The 16,210-nt window shown below is 52.4% G+C and overlaps 1 protein-coding gene across 1 annotated transcript in view; it reads right to left on the reverse strand.

Moving 5' to 3' along the window:
- The window catches only part of RIN3 (Ras and Rab interactor 3), a 126,563-nt gene that overhangs the window by 63,467 nt on the left and 46,886 nt on the right, over window positions 1–16,210 (reverse strand). The window lies entirely within an intron of this gene.

Raw genomic sequence — 16,210 nt, forward strand, 5'->3', positions numbered from 1 at the left:
TTGGTTTGCTCTTCTTTTTCTAGTTTCTCTAGTTGTTCAGTTAAATCTTTGAGTTTAGCTCTTTCTTCTTTTTTAATATAGGCATTTAGGACTATAAATTTCCCTCTCAGGACTGCCTTCACTGTATCCCATAAGCTTTGTTAAGTTGTGTTCTTGTTTTCACATGTCTCAATATATTTACTCATTTCACTTACAATTTCTTCTTTGACCCACTGATTATTTAGGAGTGTGTTGTTTAGACTCTGCACATTTCCTGTCTATTATTGATTTCCAGTTTCATTTCATTATGATCTGAAAAGGTGCTTTGTATAATTTCAATCTTTTTATATTTATTGAGAGCTGCATTGTACTCTAGCATGTGGTTTATGCTAGAGAAAGATCCATGGGCACTTGAGAAGAATGTTTAACCTGCTGAGTGTGGATGCACTGTTTTGTATATGTCTGTTAGGTCTAACTTACTTATCATATTGTTCAAATTCTCTGTTTCCTTGTTGCTCTTCTGTCTGGTTGTTCTATCTAATGATGTGAGTGGGGTGTTGAAGTCTCCAATGATTACTGTAGAGATGTCTATTTCTCCCTTCAGTTTTGTCAGAGTTTGTCTAATGTGTTTTGGGGCACCCTGGTTAGGTGCATAGATATTTATGACTGTTATATCTTCCTGGTGGATTGTCCCTTTATTAATATATAATGGCCTTCTGTATCTCTTATAACTTTTCTGCATTTAAAGTCTGTTTTGTTCGATATTAGTACAGCTACCCCTGCTCTTTTTTGGTTACTATTTGCATGGAGTATCTTTTCCCAACCTTTCACTTTCAGCCAGTTTGTATTCCTGGGTCTAAGGTGAATTTCTTGTAAGCAGCATATGGATGGCTCATGTTTTTTCATCCATTCTGTCAGCCGGTATCTTTTGACTGGGGAGTTTAATCCATGCACAATTAATGATATTACTGTAAATGCATTATTTACTTCCAATATTTTATTCTTTGGTTTTCATATGTCATATCATGTTTTTATCTGTCTTTTTACTCTTTTGGTTATCCTTTCTGCCATTCTTTCTTCTATAATCTCCTCCAGCCCTCTCTCTCCTGTCTTTTTATTTCATGTTCTAAGGTGTCCTTTAATATTTCCTCCAAAGGTGGATTCTTTTTCACAAACTCTCTTAGTTTGTTTATTTGTGAATATTTTATAATCACCTTCATATATGAAGGACAATATTGCTGGATAAAGAATTCTCAGCTGTCAGTTTTTCTCTTTCAGTATCCTAATTGTATCACACCACTGTCTTCTCATCTCCATGGTTTCTGAAGAGAAATCCATGCTAATCTTACTGGGCATCCCTTGTACATGATGGTTTGCTTCTCCCTTGCTGCTCTCAGAATTTTCTCTTTATCTCTGATATTTGCCATTCTGGGTAGTATGTGTCTTGGAGTAGGTCCATTTAGATTTATTCTGATTGAGGTCCAGTGCACTTCGTGGATACCTAAGTTCATTTCTTTTGTAAGAGTTGGGAAATTTTCTGCTATTATTTTCTCAAATACTCTTTCTGTCCCATTTCCCTTCTCTCTCCTTCTGGAACTCCCACGACATGTATGTCACTGCATTTTGTGTTATCATTCAACTCTATGAGCCCCTGCTCAATTTTTTCCATTATTTTCTCTCTCTGTTCTTTTCTCACTTCAATTTCAGCTGTTCTGTCTTTCGTATCACTTTTTCTTTCTTCTATCATTTTGAGTCTGCTGTTGTATGCATCAGCATGCATACAACATGTATGCAAAAAAATCTCACCTATTGTGTCTTTCATTCCCATGAGTTCTGTTACTTTTCTGTTCAGGACTTCAAATTCTTCTTTGCACTCAATGTCTTCTTGATGCCATTTATCTCTTCAGTCTTATTGTCTTTCAACTCATTAATTTGATTTTGGAAATTGGTGTGCACCTCACTAATTAGTTCTCTTAAATCCTGCATCTCTTCTGTGGCTTTGATATATTCCTTTTCTCGGGCCATGTCTTCCATTTTCTTAGTATGGCTTGTAATTTTTTGCTGATATCTAGGCATCTGATTAGGATGTAGTTTACTCATGCTCAACTTCTCTTTTTTAGGGATTTGGTGGTGGAAGGCTGTGTATTACTGCTGTTCTTTCATTCTTAGCTTGACATAGATTTTAGGAGTGTTCTTGGTAGTTGCTCAAAACTGGGCTCTGGACCCAGTAAGTGGTGACAGTCCAGCTTCCTAGGGCCTTTGGGAGGGAAGATATAAAGGCCGGAAAAAGCCTCTTAATTTTCTCACATGCACTTCCTTGGTATGACAGCAGATGGCGCTCCTTGGTAGCTCTCAGTTCACTGTCTGGCAGGAGAGTATTTATTGCAACACACATTAGATCAATGTGCCTGGAGGCTAAGAGCCTTGTAATTCAAATTTTCTCAGAGACAGTACTCCAGCCTCCTCCAGCAGCCCCCTCCCTTTACCCAGGTAGGAAACATTTCCACTCCCCTCTGCATCCTCAACAATCAGTTCTGGTTAGTAGAGGAGATTGGGAGGGTCTTATATCTTTAGCCCCTGGCTGGTTCCCAAGGCAGGCAATGTGTGGCCCCACCCGGCCTGGAAGGGCTCCTGGGACGCAGCAGGCCAAATTCGTGGGTCAGAAGCTGAGTCCGCCTTAGGCTGTCATTCTCAACCCCCCTTTCCTGGGGTGGTGGAGCCCCGAAACCCTCTTTGTCTGTAGCCACAGGCCCAGAGGCCTGAGAATTCTAAAATGTCTGTAGGGGAGGGTGCCGGCAGCCACTTCCTTCAACTCACACCTCTGTCATCGGCTTCCCCTCCTTTGTCCCTCTCTCCTCTGGGCAGTGTCCGGCCTTCAGCTGGTGTCCTAAACCCTAGAAGATCTTTTTCCAGGCTCTTTCAGGCTCTGTTCCAGCTATTTTTCTGGAGAAGACAGTCCTGTGTCTTTCTAGTCTGCCATCTTCCCAGAAGTCCTGCCCCTTTTTAAATTGGGTTATCTTAAATGTTAAATTTTAAAAGTCTTTATGTATTTTAGAAACCAGTCCTTTGTCGGACATGCAATGTACAAATGCTTTTCCCCAGTGTGTAGTTAGTCTTTTCAACCTAACAGGATCTTTCAAATTTTTTTTAGAGAATGACTATATGAAAGCTCTCCAAGCTTGTCTGAAAAACAGTAGGCACTCTGTGGTGTTATATAAAAGATTCAATAGAGGTATTGTCAAGGCTGCTTTAATTAAACATCAACTCTTATTTGTGTATGATAGACGCTCTAGCTGTAATTACTGTGTGCTGGGCCTTTAACCAGCTGTTATAAATACCTAGGCCAAAGTCTTCTCTGCAATACTGACATCGACATGCTTAGTAGATGCTTTCTTCATGGAGGGTGCAAAGGTGAACTCCAGACATGCCCAATTCTACGGAGCCGCGTGACTACAGCAATTAAAATACATCCTACATCACGCTCACTCTGAGCAGAGAACGGTTACTGTCACATGCCTTCGTTAGAGTCTGAGTAGTCTTGGCTAACAAATGGAGAATGAACATTTGTTACCCTAAGCCTGAACTTAGGCTTTGAGGAGGAAAACGTTATTACATGAAAACGTGGAATGAGAAGCCACCTTGCCAAAGATTCTTAAGACTGGCAAATACAAACCCACTCTTTTTGGTATTAGCAGGTACCCTTTTTTAACCCAAGTGAGCTCAGTTCTAACACATTTTGGGGAACAGCAGGACTTGTTGTTAATAAATGTTCCAGTTATGACCCCCATTTGAAGGGCTTGGTCAAAGTTACTCTTTTTAGCCCAGCCATTTTCTTTATGCATTCTTTCATCAATAAATACTGGATTGCGCTCAAAGTCTAGAAATAAAAGGTAAACGGATATGGAAGTTGAGAGGAAGCTGCAGAGTTAAAACGGTTCCAGGGAATTTCCAATGGTCCTGGAACATGGGGCCAAGAGGGAATCCTCTGTGGGGAGTGGAGATTCAAAGCCATCGGCACCTTCCCTTTCGATGAATGAAAATTTTACCAGGTGGCGGAGAGGCGGTGCTAACTGACTTGATCTCTGATAAAAACCTTGCACGTAGCAAGGATTCAATAGGTGTTCATGGAATGCTCATTGGATATATTAGCACGGCTCCAAACTGGGACCAGCTGCCTCAGTAGGCAGTGGGGAGCGTGTCCCTAGAGGGACCAAGGAAGGGCTGGACGCCACTCCTACAGGACAGGCAGAGCTACTGCCTTGGCAGAGGGCTCACCTGCTGGAGAGGAGAGGCCTTCACATCTGGCTGGGGAGAAACTCTGGGTGGGCCCAGGAAGTAGCCCTGCCCCAAGGTCCCTCCATGACCCGGCTGAGCCAACCTTCTCTGAGACCTCCCACCACCCAGGATGGGTTGGAAGACAGGTTGGGGTCTTCCTTCCTAAAGGGGCAGAGTATCACCAAGTCTGGCCAAAGCGGCAGGGCCTGGGCATTGTGCCAGCAGTGGAGGGGAGAGGGCACGGCTGGATGGTGAGGAGGGGCAAGGCGATCGGCCAGGCAGGGCCACTCCCGTTCTTCCCACACCCATCCCTCCTCCTCGGCCAACCTGCGGGCCACCCGGCAGGGAGCAGGCGCCGTCCCCATGTTGAAGGTCACGGCAGCCTTTGGCCAGAGCCTTCTGTTGCCCTGCAGTACCATGGTTGCCATGGAAACCACCACTTGAAAGGTTTGTGGCTGGGGCGGAGAAAGGGCTGTTTGCTACCATCACCCGGCCTACCCAAAGGCCCAGCTTTCTTTTTTTTTTTTAAAAAGATTTATTTGTATTATTTCTTTTCTCTTCCCTTCCCTCCCCCCCGCCATTGTCCACTCTCTGTGTCCATTTGCTGTGTGTTTTTCTGTGTCTGCTTGCATTCTCGGCGGCACTGGGAATCGGGGTCTCTTTTTATTGAGTCATCTTGCTGCGTCAGCTCTCCGTATGTGGGGTGCTACTCCTGGGCGGGCTGTGCTTTTTTCACATGGGACGGCTCAATGCAGGGCACGCTCCTTGCGCGTGGGGCTCCCCTACGCGGGGCATACCCCTGCATAGCATGGCACTCCTTGCGTGTGGCAGCGCCACTCATGGGCCAGCTCACCTCACGGGCCAGGAGGCCCTGAGTTTGAACCCTGGACCTTCCATATGGTAGGCGGACACTCTATCCATTGAGCTTCCCGCCAGCTTTCTGACATAACTGCAAACTACCCCCTGTCCCCAGGGGTGTGAGTGGGGAGGGTAGCAATTTCTCTGGAGTTCTGGGATCCCATGGTGCCAGGCCTTCTCGCTCAGAGAATGATGTTGCAGCTCAGCTGCCTGACGGAGCCTGGAGGAAGAGGCTGCGAGCCTAGAGCTCCCTGTGTCTCTCTGGTACCAGCAGAAGGCAGAAGCTGCGAGAAAAAGTGAGAGGCACAAACAAGCCCCTGCTGGCCAGAGCTTCTCGTGGAGGCTACCAAACCATCCAAGGATTGGGCAGTGAAGTGCGACAACTCTTGTTCCTGCTTGGGACAAAGACCTGAATCTGCCGGGCAGGTCTGAGCCCCTGGTTGCACCAACTGCCCACCACGGGGCCAGGCCACGCCGCCAGCTCTCTAACTGCCAAGCGAGGATGACAGTAATCCAGGTGCTTCTGGCCCTGTGTGCAAAGGCTGGGAGTGGCACGGAACAGGGGGCTCTGCGGGAGGAGCGGTGGCCACCCCACAAAGTAGCGTGTCGAGGCTGGACAAGCTGGGGGAAGGAGGCTGGGCAGGGCGGGCTGGGACTGAGGGGGGCTGGGAGCGGACGCTGATTCCTGCATGTGCTGGCAGAATTTCCTTTCTCTCTCCCTGGCTGCTGCTGAGAATCCGGCGGGGACCTTTGTCCCTGTCTGGTTCACTGCTGGCCCTGGAGCCCCTTTGCTGGGGGTTTATCACGCGGCCCCCGAGGCCACTATCGGGCCCCAAAGCCCTGGGGGCCCTGCAGCTTCTCAATGTCAGATCGTGCTCCAGCAGCCAAGGCCACGCGGGGCTCCCCACCTGCCGTGCCACACCCTTTGGCTGGAGGCCGCGGGGAAGGCAAGGACAGGCAGCCCTGGCCCAGGGTGCAAGCAGGGTCCAGCAGGGCCACTTCCATATGCATCCAAGTCTCTGCCAAGGACAGGAAAGCACTGAAAGCCAGAACCCATGCTCTGGCCCGAAGCCCCTCCCCACATTGCACGGATGGGAAACTGAGGTCCAGGCGGGTTCATCTTCCTTCTGCAAGAGACCCTGGCACGGGGCACATACTTCCCTTTAGAGCCCCAGTGACACCATCGTCATCTGTCTACAGCCTTGGCTCCAGCCCAGAAGGAAGCTCCTGGCAGCAGGGCCCGGGCCTTATTTCCTTTTACCGTTCCAGCACCCAGCACCGGGGACCTTGCCTGGACCGCAGTGGATGTTCACGGTGCCCGCTGCTGTTTAAAGCCCCGTCTCAGAACTCCCGCGCCTCGGTTTTGGCAGTTAATCCTACAGCGACTCCCCCCTAAACTGTGCAAGCTCTAATAAAACAGCCCTTTTCCTGGACGGGGCTCTTCCACATTTAGCAGCTGTGACGATGAGGACTCAAGAGCTGAGAAGAGAAACGCAGCAGGGCCTGTCACAACGCAGACAGGACTTGTCTGGGAACTATTCACAGGTTCAGATGCCAACACAGGAGGGGCGACATTGGACAGATTTGCAAATTGCCGAGTATCAGGGAAGACTAAAGAGTGGGAGACGGGGAGGTTTTCTGGAAGAAGGAAAGGTACAGGGGTGGGGACGGAGGCAGCCACCCAGGGGCTGGCACGTCGGGGGCAGCAGGGGCCCGGGGGTGTCCCCGACATACCCAACATGAAAAGACGCTCTGCCCTCGCTGGGAGAAGGCGCAGGGGCGCTCCTGAGGGCAAAGACAGCCCCTGGTGCCCACAGGAGGTGCCACCAACAATGACCAGCTTCAGACCCCCTCCCCAGGGTTTGGGGACTTTTATCCCACGTCTAGAAGAATTTGACCACTCGTGGAAGCCGTGAGACCCAGAGAGGGCGGGTGGCTTGCCCAAGGTTGCAAAGCTGTGACGTCACGATGCTAGGACTTGACCTTGAGCGAGACTGACTCACAGCTCGGCTCTCACCCCTGTGCTGGGCCGTGGCTTCTCCAGGGCCAAGGCCGAAAGGATGATGTTTGTGCACACGTCTCCCAGGGCCTGGTACCCAGCGAGCCCCCACCACTGGGTGCCCAAGGCTGAACTAGAGAAGACCTCAGGGCAGGGCCTGGCCACTGGGGCACGGGTCTCACCTGTTTGAGCAGGTGCCGAGGACATCCTCGGCCTGGGAATAGTGACTACATTAAAGGAACGTTCCAGCAGGGGAAATTCCACTGGGACAAGTTCCTGAAAAACAAAGACCTTGCCAACAAGACATCCTAACAGGATGAGGGCTGCCGATAAGAGCCCCACAAAGCACTTGATCCTCAGTTGACAGAGGGAGATGGACACAAAGACCCATGGAAGACACCCGTCTATTTCTTTGGTACTTTCCAGAAGTTCCTGCCACCAAGTGTTTCCTTAAATTGTATGGGCAGGAAGGAGAAGCTGGTGGGACGGGTACAATAACGCAGCTTCCCCAGGGGCCGCCGGGCTGCCCAGACGCCGAGCGGCTGTGCACAGACTTTATGACCCAGGTGCTGGGGTCAGGCCAACTAGGAATGGGACCTTCTCTCCATGTGGACTTAACCCTTCAAGGGTTTTCTTTTTTTAAGATTTGTTTATTTATTTATTTCTCTCCCCTCCCCCCCAACCCCCTGGTTGTCTGCTCTCTGTGTCCATTCGCTGTGTGCTCTTCTGTGACCACTTCTATCCTTATCAGCAGCACCAGGAATCTGTGTCTCTTTTTGTTGCGTCATCTTGCTGTGTCAGCTCTCCGTGTGTGTGGCGCCATTCCTGGGGAGGCTGCACTTTCTTTCGCACTGGGCGGCTCTCCTTACGGGGCGCACTCCTTGTGTGTGGGGCTCCCCTACATGGGGGCCACCCCTGTGTGGCAGGGCACTCCTTGTGCGCATCAGCACTGCGCATGGGCCAGCTCCACACGGGTCAAGGAGGCCTGGGGTTTGAACCGCGGACCTCCCATGTGGTAGACGGACGCCCCAACCACTGGGCCAAGTCCACCTCCCTTCAAGGGCATTTTGTAGCCCGGTTCACCAGGTGAGGTCGGGGTCCCTTCTTCAAGGAGGCCCGGAGATATTGAGTGACTTGTTTAAGGTCACACAGCAAGTTCCTGGAGGAGCCAGATTAGAATCTTTTTCGCTCTCACCCATGGCTTTGCCACAAGCTCCCAGCGGCCCTAGAGCTGCCCACGACTTCCTCGTGGACACCTCCAGATCAGAGCACATCTGGGAGGCGTTTCTTTGACTCTGTGCCCAGAGATGCTCAGTGGTAACAATGGGCTTTCCTTTTCAGGATAAAATAAACACTAACCTAAAGCTGAGTCCCCTAGAACCATCCCCTAAGAAGTCCCCTCTCGGAGCAGACAAGCCGAGGCCCCTACAGTGATGCCGTGAGAACAACAGAGCACTTGCAAAACCACTCTGGTTTGCTTCTCCCACTCCTGCCCAGTCCACCACGTGACCCAAGGGTCCCTCCAGGACCGCACGTAATAGCTCACCTCCGCACCCGGACCCACGCGGGGCTCCCTGTCTGGAGGGCCCTGCCCGCAACCCTCCCTGCTTTTCGTCCCACCGGCTCACTTTGGTCCTAAGAGCCCTGGCCACACTGCGCTGCCACTGTCCATGCTGCCTCCCTGGCCAGACTGAGCTCTGCGAGCAGGGACCCCGTCTCGCTCGTGACCCAGGGCCCTCAGAGGTGCCAGTTACCCATCCACAGGGATGACGGGTCGGGGGTCGCGGATTTGGCCCACTTGCATTCCGGCAGGTGTTAGGTGGGTTTTCTGGTGGGCTCCTCATGACAACTTTCTCGGAGGTGTTAACTCCGCTGTGTGGCTGCCGAAGGGGGCTGAGGCGTTCCACGACTTGCTTCGGTTCACAGAGCTGGTTGCAACCCACAGACCCAGGCCCTATGCCACGTGGGCAGGGGTGCAGTTAGGGACGGGGGAGAGGCAATTAACTTTTTAGGCGCCCCTACTGTGTGCTGGTTTCAGCCGAGCACGGCCATGACCATGGGTCCTCCCGACAGATGAGCAAACTGAGGCTAAGGAGCACTGCCCAGATCTTGCAGTTGGGAATGCCGATGGGCGGCACTTGAGTGAGGGACCATTGGGTCCCAAAGCCACCCGCTCGGGCCATACCGGGCCCCCTGCCCCACGCTGGCGTGTGCTGTGACCAACCTGTCCATCCGTGACCGGGCCTTGCAGAACACTGCTGCCTGCCCTGCCTTCTGCCAGGCTATGGGGACCACAGAGGGATCAGACGAAACCCTACCCTCAGCTTCCCCCACAGCTGGGGAAAGAAGATGTGAAACTATCAAACAGACAACAAAGGCTGAGGCTGGCCTGAGTGGACCGCGAGGAGCCGAGAGAGGGGTCCAAGTAGAGGAGACAGGCATGAGCATGGTAAAACATAAAGGGGGCAGGGGAGCCAAGCAGGCAAGTCCACCTGGAGAGACGGGGTCCTTCCTGCTCCAGGGGGAACGTGGGGGAGGGGCTTCTAACAGGCAAGAATCGTTGGCACTTCATTGTCCAAATAAGAAGCCTTGGAGGGAAGTCGGAGGGCCTGCAGGGCAGCGGGCACGGGGGCGGGCCGGGCCACTCAGGCTGAGCCCCACGTAGAGCAGGTGAGACGGCACCTGCTTCTACCTCGGCAGCCCCCCCACGGCTCCGGCCCCCACCCCCTCCTGCCTCTGAGCCCTGGTGCGGGCGGTGGTCTCAGCCCAACAGGCCTCCCCCCTCCCTCTTTCTCACCACGAATTGTCACCCTCCAAGGCCCCAAGGAGGCCAGGCGATCACCCCAGTGGAGAGCAATCCATCTTGAAGACCCCAAAGCGCACGCTTCCGTTCTGGCACCAAGGGTCTGCCGTGTGTTTCTGCTTAAGCGCGTGGGCCTCCCAGTGGGCCAGGGCCAGGGCCTGTGCCTTACAGGGTCCGCCCCGCGCCTCTGCCCTTAGAAGCTGTTCAGCCTATTTGCAAAATCCTTGAAATGTTTAATAACATGGAGAAAGCTCACAATACGTTTATTATGAAAAAAAGGCAGGCAGCAAAACTATGTACACTGCCATGATTCACAATCTACATATAGAAACAACACAAAAACAGGAATTTCATAAGGGAGTTCTTGGAGTCAAGTTACCCTGACATTTTTTTTTTCCTGGGCCAACCTTAGTTTTGGACATGCCGGAAAGGCCCAGATCCGTCCTGCCAGCTCACACCAAGCTCGTGGGAGCAGAAAGAAACAAACTCTGGCTAGTTTGCAGCCAGACCTCCCTGGGGGACAACCACCAGAGATAAGGAGAAAGAACGAGTTTCTCAGAGGAGCTGTGCAGGAGCCAGGCGCCCGCAGGAGCTGAGGGTTTTACGGCGTGAGCTGCCTGTTACTCAAGGCCATGGCTGATTACGATCGCTAGTGTTTAGTAAGCGCTCCCTGCACACCAGGCACCGTGATGGCTTGCTCCCCTTTCACGAGGAGACACTGAGGTCACTTAGCCCATGCTGCTGCAGCCGAGCACTTCCCAGGCCAGCGCCGCCCTGGGCTCCTTGCACACCGTCACCCAGCTGTCCTCCCAATGCTTGCGTTGCAGATGTGCCCATTTTACAGTTGAGGAAACCAAAGCACAGGGAAGTTAAGCAACTTGTCTGAGGTCACACGGGGCCACAGAGGAATAAACACCTACAGCTGTCAGCCTTTCCACAGCACCTGCTCATGCACGGTGACGCGGTACTGCCTCGTTGGGGAAATACCAAGAGGTCACCTGCTCCAGACCAGCCCCTACTTTAAACACTATCCTTCCTTATCATTTTTAGGATGTAACACCTTTGATTCAAATACAGGTTAATGAGTCAGTTGGTGAGAGTGACAAATACAAGGACACCAATGACAATCTCCCCCGTGGAACTCGAAGGCATTCCGGGTGGCACTCTGGCCTGCCTGTCCAGGCAGCTCTCGACTGCCCAGGACTCACTCGGAATTTCTCCCCCACTTGGCTTAAAAGTGCCCCTAGCCCAGCGGGGACAACCATCAGCACAAGAATCACCGCATTTGCCCATGATTTGGGCCCTTCTTCCTGGGTACGAATCCTTCTATCCAACTTCAACTCCTTGGCTGGAAACCACATACCTGAGAGCAGAAGGCTGCCAATGGGCAAGAAGAAATCCAACTTGAGCCAGACCAGCTGGCCTTTCTCAACCGAAGGACCAGCCTGGGCAGTAGGGAAGGAACAGGGAGGAAAGTGGGGTTGGCCCGGGAAACGTGGCTCACTTCCTTTGTGGGCCAGCCCACACCATTCTTTATGGTTCTTCTTTTAGGGATGGGGCCAGCTGTTTTCCAATTTTTTTTTTTTTTTTAAGCAGCCAGCAGAAAAGAATGTGGCATTGCCACCATCTTCAAGGGTGCAGGTTCATGAAAAGGTAGCCAGTGTCCCCCTCAACCATCAGGAGACAGAGCTGCAGCCAGGCCTCTACCTGCCCTGTGACCTGCTCCTTTGCCCCCTACATCCCCTACCCCAATGTCTCTTCTGCTGGTTCTCTGACCTTCCCCTCCCTGTGAGGATCCCCAATAAGGCCAAGTGGTAACCCAGATGCCACCAAGCCGTCTTGTCACCTTCACGCAGCAGAGAGAGAACTGGGGTACAATAGCTGGCAGTGCCTGTTCAAAACAGTTGCTACCACTCCCCTGTGGGAGGAGAATACTTCCCACCTATGGTGGCTTGGAGCATGTTTTTAAACCTACGCCATCCCTGTGGGTGTGGGCCATTGTGGTAAGACCCCTGATGAGGTTGTGTCAGTGGAGGCATGGCCCAGGATGCGTCTTGATCCTGTACTGGAGTCCTTTATAAGCAAAATAAAATTCAGACAGAGAGAGAGAAAGTCACAGAGGGAGCAGCCAGCGGCTGAAAGTTAACAGAACCTGGAAGAGAAGGGGGAGGCCAGGAGAGGCTCCATGTGCATTGCCACGTGACAGAGGAGCCCAGGACCGAGGAGGGCAGGCAGCCAGCCCCAGAACGCCGGCTTTGCGAAGAAAGCATCGCCTTGATGACGCCTTGATTTGGACTTCTCCTAGCCTCAAAACCATGAGCCAACAAATCCCCATTGTTTAACCACTGCCTGGGATTTGCTTTAGCAACAAGGAAGCTAAAACACCATCCTGTGGGGCAGGCCTGGCCGTGTCGCCTGCTTTGGCCAGTGTGAGGGGAGGGGTCACCTGCCCCCTCTGAGCAGAACCTTTGGAGCCATCATGGAATTCTGCATCTTTCTCAATCCCCCCTGCCCCAGGATGGGCACTGCCCTTTCAGCCTGGCCCATAATGTGAGTGAGAAATATGTCTTTGTCGTGGCAAGCCACGGAGATTCAGGGTTGTTCCTTACAGCAGCATAACTAGCCTAAGCTAGCTGATTCAGAGTTTTCAGAGAAACTTTAAACAAGAAACTAGAGGAAAATCCAAGCCCACAGAAGCACAGAAGTGGCCCGAGCGAGTCTTTCTTGTTCAAAGCAGACTTGGATCACGGAAGTGGTGGACCATCCTCTGTCGGGGCAGCCCCGTGTCTCCTCCCCTCACCTCGACTCTGAGGGGAATCCCAACAAGAGGCCCCAATCCCAGGCCCTGGGCCTTTCCCTTGCCCACTTCCTCCTCAGGCCACCCCTGCTGCAGCCACCACGGCCAGGGAGGACCCAGAAACTCTCTGTCCTCCTCCAGGTGGGTTGTGAGGCAGGCCCCCCATGGGCTCAGCCGGACTCTATCCAGACCCTTGCAACCCCATGTCTGGGCTTCCTTCTGGCTTACTCCTGTAGGAGGATTAATTGCAACAGTAGGAGTAGTAATGACAGCAGCAGACATGTATCTAACACTTCACTGTGCTCCAGGTACCGTTCTACGCTCTTCGGCCACACTAGCTCCTCACAGCCCTCTATGCGGGGGGCGCCGTTATTATCCTCATGTTACAGACAAGGAAACAGAGGCCCAGCAAGGTCAAGCCACTTGCCCAAGGTCAGATGAGTAGTACAAGGCAGGGCTGGGATCCAAACACAGGCTGTGTGGCTCCCACAGGCTGAGCTTGACTGAGGTCTAAGGAAGACGGTACCAAACAGGATGGGAGGACAAAGCAGTGGAGCCGCAGATCAGTACAGCACAGACGCACTTGCCGCTTTCCTGACGCTGTCAGGTGGCAAACCTCAGGGGTCTGGGGTCAGGGGAGCAGTAGGGTATTATAAGGAAAGAGCAAATGAAACACATATATCTGACGACGACCGGGTATTAATGATGAAAGGGCAAGAATGAAAATGGGAAGAGTTATACTACACGAAGGGTTTTTGGTTTTGACACTGTTTTTGGTGGAGTTGAGCATTCCATTTTCAAAAGTTTAAAAAACGGGAAGAGAGATTCCTTCCCACGGCCCTGGGAGGAAAGTGTGGATCCAGGGAAGGAGGCTGCCCTGGTTTGCCCATTGGGCTCCTATCAGAAATGAGACAAGAAACCTGGTGTGGTGTCCTGGATCCTGGGGTAGGCCTGGCCAGTGCTTCCTGGTCCCCTTCTGATAGGCCAGGGCAGCTGGAGGGCGATTGGTTTGGAAAGGCCTAGAAGGGATTACGATAGGAGCAAAAGCATCCCTCTGAAGGAAGGAAACAGGATCTCCGACTTCCGTTGGTCTCGCGCAATTCCCACGTCCTCTAAGGAGACTCTCCCATCACCCCACCCATGACAACGCTCCCCGACTCCTGGAGCATGGGTGACATGCAACATGCCCGGCACATCCCTACACCCCTCTTTCCACTAGCGTTCCCAAGGCTGGTTTTGAAATGGAAGAGTACGCTTGGGTTTCTAAAGGACTATTTAGGGAACTCGTAGCTGAGCAACTGAGTCCCCAGAGGCCTGGCTGCTCTCGGTAAAGGGCTGGACTACCCCTGGCTGGTCCCACAGTCCCTGAGCAGACAGGGTGACGGCCGGTTCTCACTCGGGGGCTGCCCCCCGAGACGGTGCAGCCCGGAGCCTGGTTCCTGGAGGGCAGCAGGCACCCAAACAACTCCACCCTTACCGACGTCATCCGAGCGCCTCCTATTTCATCTGGAAAGCCATAACGCTTTCCTCCCCCTTGGGCTCCAGGTCCCTACACTTCCCTGCCCACGGACCCTGTGGGCTGGGGAGGTCAGGAGAGCTTGCTGTACCAATTAGCCATCCTCCCCAACCCCCACGTTCCCTATCCCCCTAGCCCTGTGAGCAGACTCCGAGGAGTTCCCCAAAATCCAGGGCTTCTGCTTCTGCCTGGCCTGTGGTGGGCCCACGTGTCTAGTCTCCCCTGCAGTTGAGTGAGGTGGGGACTGAGTTCAAGCCAGGGGACGCGAGCACGGGTGGCACACCCACTCGGGGGCCTGGCAGTGAGACCCGCCCCCAAACCGCCTCCCTGTTCTTTCCCACTTCCAGCCGGGTGGGTGGGCGGCGGCCCTAGGCCCCCGCAGGCCGCCTGTTGAAGGTGGCAGGGCCTCTGTCAGCATCGATCACCCTGACTGAGCCTGTCCCCTTAACCAGGAAACGTGGGCGTGAGTGGGAAGGAAGCTGCTTCTGGGTTTAAGCCATCCTGCGTTTGTTGTTGCTGCAGCTGGCCAATGTTCCCAGCTTACGTGTTCTCCGTGCATGACTCTCCACCCTACATTTTCACTTGTTTACCGTCTCCTCTTTCTGTTTGAAGTAAGCACCTAGAGGCAGGGAAAGTGCTTCGACCCCTGCTGTATCCCCAGCAGTAGGGCAGCACCTGGTATGGAGACAGCATGTGATAAGAAATGGAGAGAATGAACGAATGGGTTGTGCTTTACCCATTGTGGGTGAGGCTGGGTCTCTATGGAAAGGCCCCTGTTACTTAGAAGAAAAGGAGCCTGCTTCTGGGTTCACTTTCTCGACTGCTTCTGCGGTTAGAAAATTATCTTTTAATCAAGCAAATGCACTCACCCTTCAGGACCCAGCTCCTCTCTGACACCCTCCCTGAGCCCCCAAAGCCCCCAGCCCCATGATCTGCAGCCTCTGTGGCCCTCAGCAAGGGGTCCCTTTGCAGTAACACCTGCCACACTGCACAGCGAGTGTGGATGTACAACTCTCCTGCCCTACCGAGTCCCCGACCCTCCAACTAGAGTGGGAGACCCTTGAGGCCAGGACGTCTGTCTCAGTCATCTTGGCATCTTCCCAGTGCCTGCCACATGTGCTTCTTGAGGAATAAGCACTCCAGAATATTCAGTGACTCTTCTTTAACTGCTGTCGCTCTGCCAGTCCAAGGGTAAAAGATGGCCCCGCCCGGGTGCATTTACAAGAGGATCCAAGCAGGTGCTTGGAATATTCTACAGCTTCTTCTAACAGGCTTTTGGGATCTGAATGTCTAGTGTGCAGAGAGGAGGAGGAAGCCGGTTCATTGACCAAGCCCAAATCCAACAGCACCATCCATCGAGGGGCCCACACCTGCTCCCGGCAGCCCTATGTGCACCTCGGGGTTTTCTGTGCGTTTTTTTTTCTCTATTTTTTTTTTTAATGTTACATTAAAAAAATATAAGAGGTCCCCATATACCCCCCACCCCTTCACCCCACTCCTCCCACATCAACCTCTCTCATCATCATGGCACATTCATTGCATTTGGTAAATACATTTTGGAGCACTGCTGCACCACATGGATAATGCCTTACATTGTAGTTTACACTCTCCTGTCCACCCAGTGGGCCATGGCAGGACATACAATGACCAGCATCTGTCCCTGCAGTACCACCCAGGACAACTCCAAGTCCTGAAAAAGCCCCCACATCCTATCTCTTCTTCCCTCTTCCTACCCTCAGCAGCTACCGTAGCCACTTTCTCCACATCAGTGCTACAATTTCTTCCATTACTAATCACAATAGTTCCATAGTAGAATATCAGTAAGTCCACTCTAAACCATACCCTATTCCTCCATCATCTTTCAAAGAACTTTTCTATTCAGCCCTCACAAACGTCCTGCAATAGAGGCAGCACAGGGACTTTTATGTCCATTTGACAGATGGGGAAACTGAGGCTCGAAGAGGCAAAAGACTCGCCAAGATC

The sequence above is a fragment of the Dasypus novemcinctus genome, chromosome 3 (genome assembly GCF_030445035.2).
Source record: "Dasypus novemcinctus isolate mDasNov1 chromosome 3, mDasNov1.1.hap2, whole genome shotgun sequence".
In the NCBI taxonomy this organism is placed as follows: domain Eukaryota; kingdom Metazoa; phylum Chordata; class Mammalia; order Cingulata; family Dasypodidae; genus Dasypus; species Dasypus novemcinctus.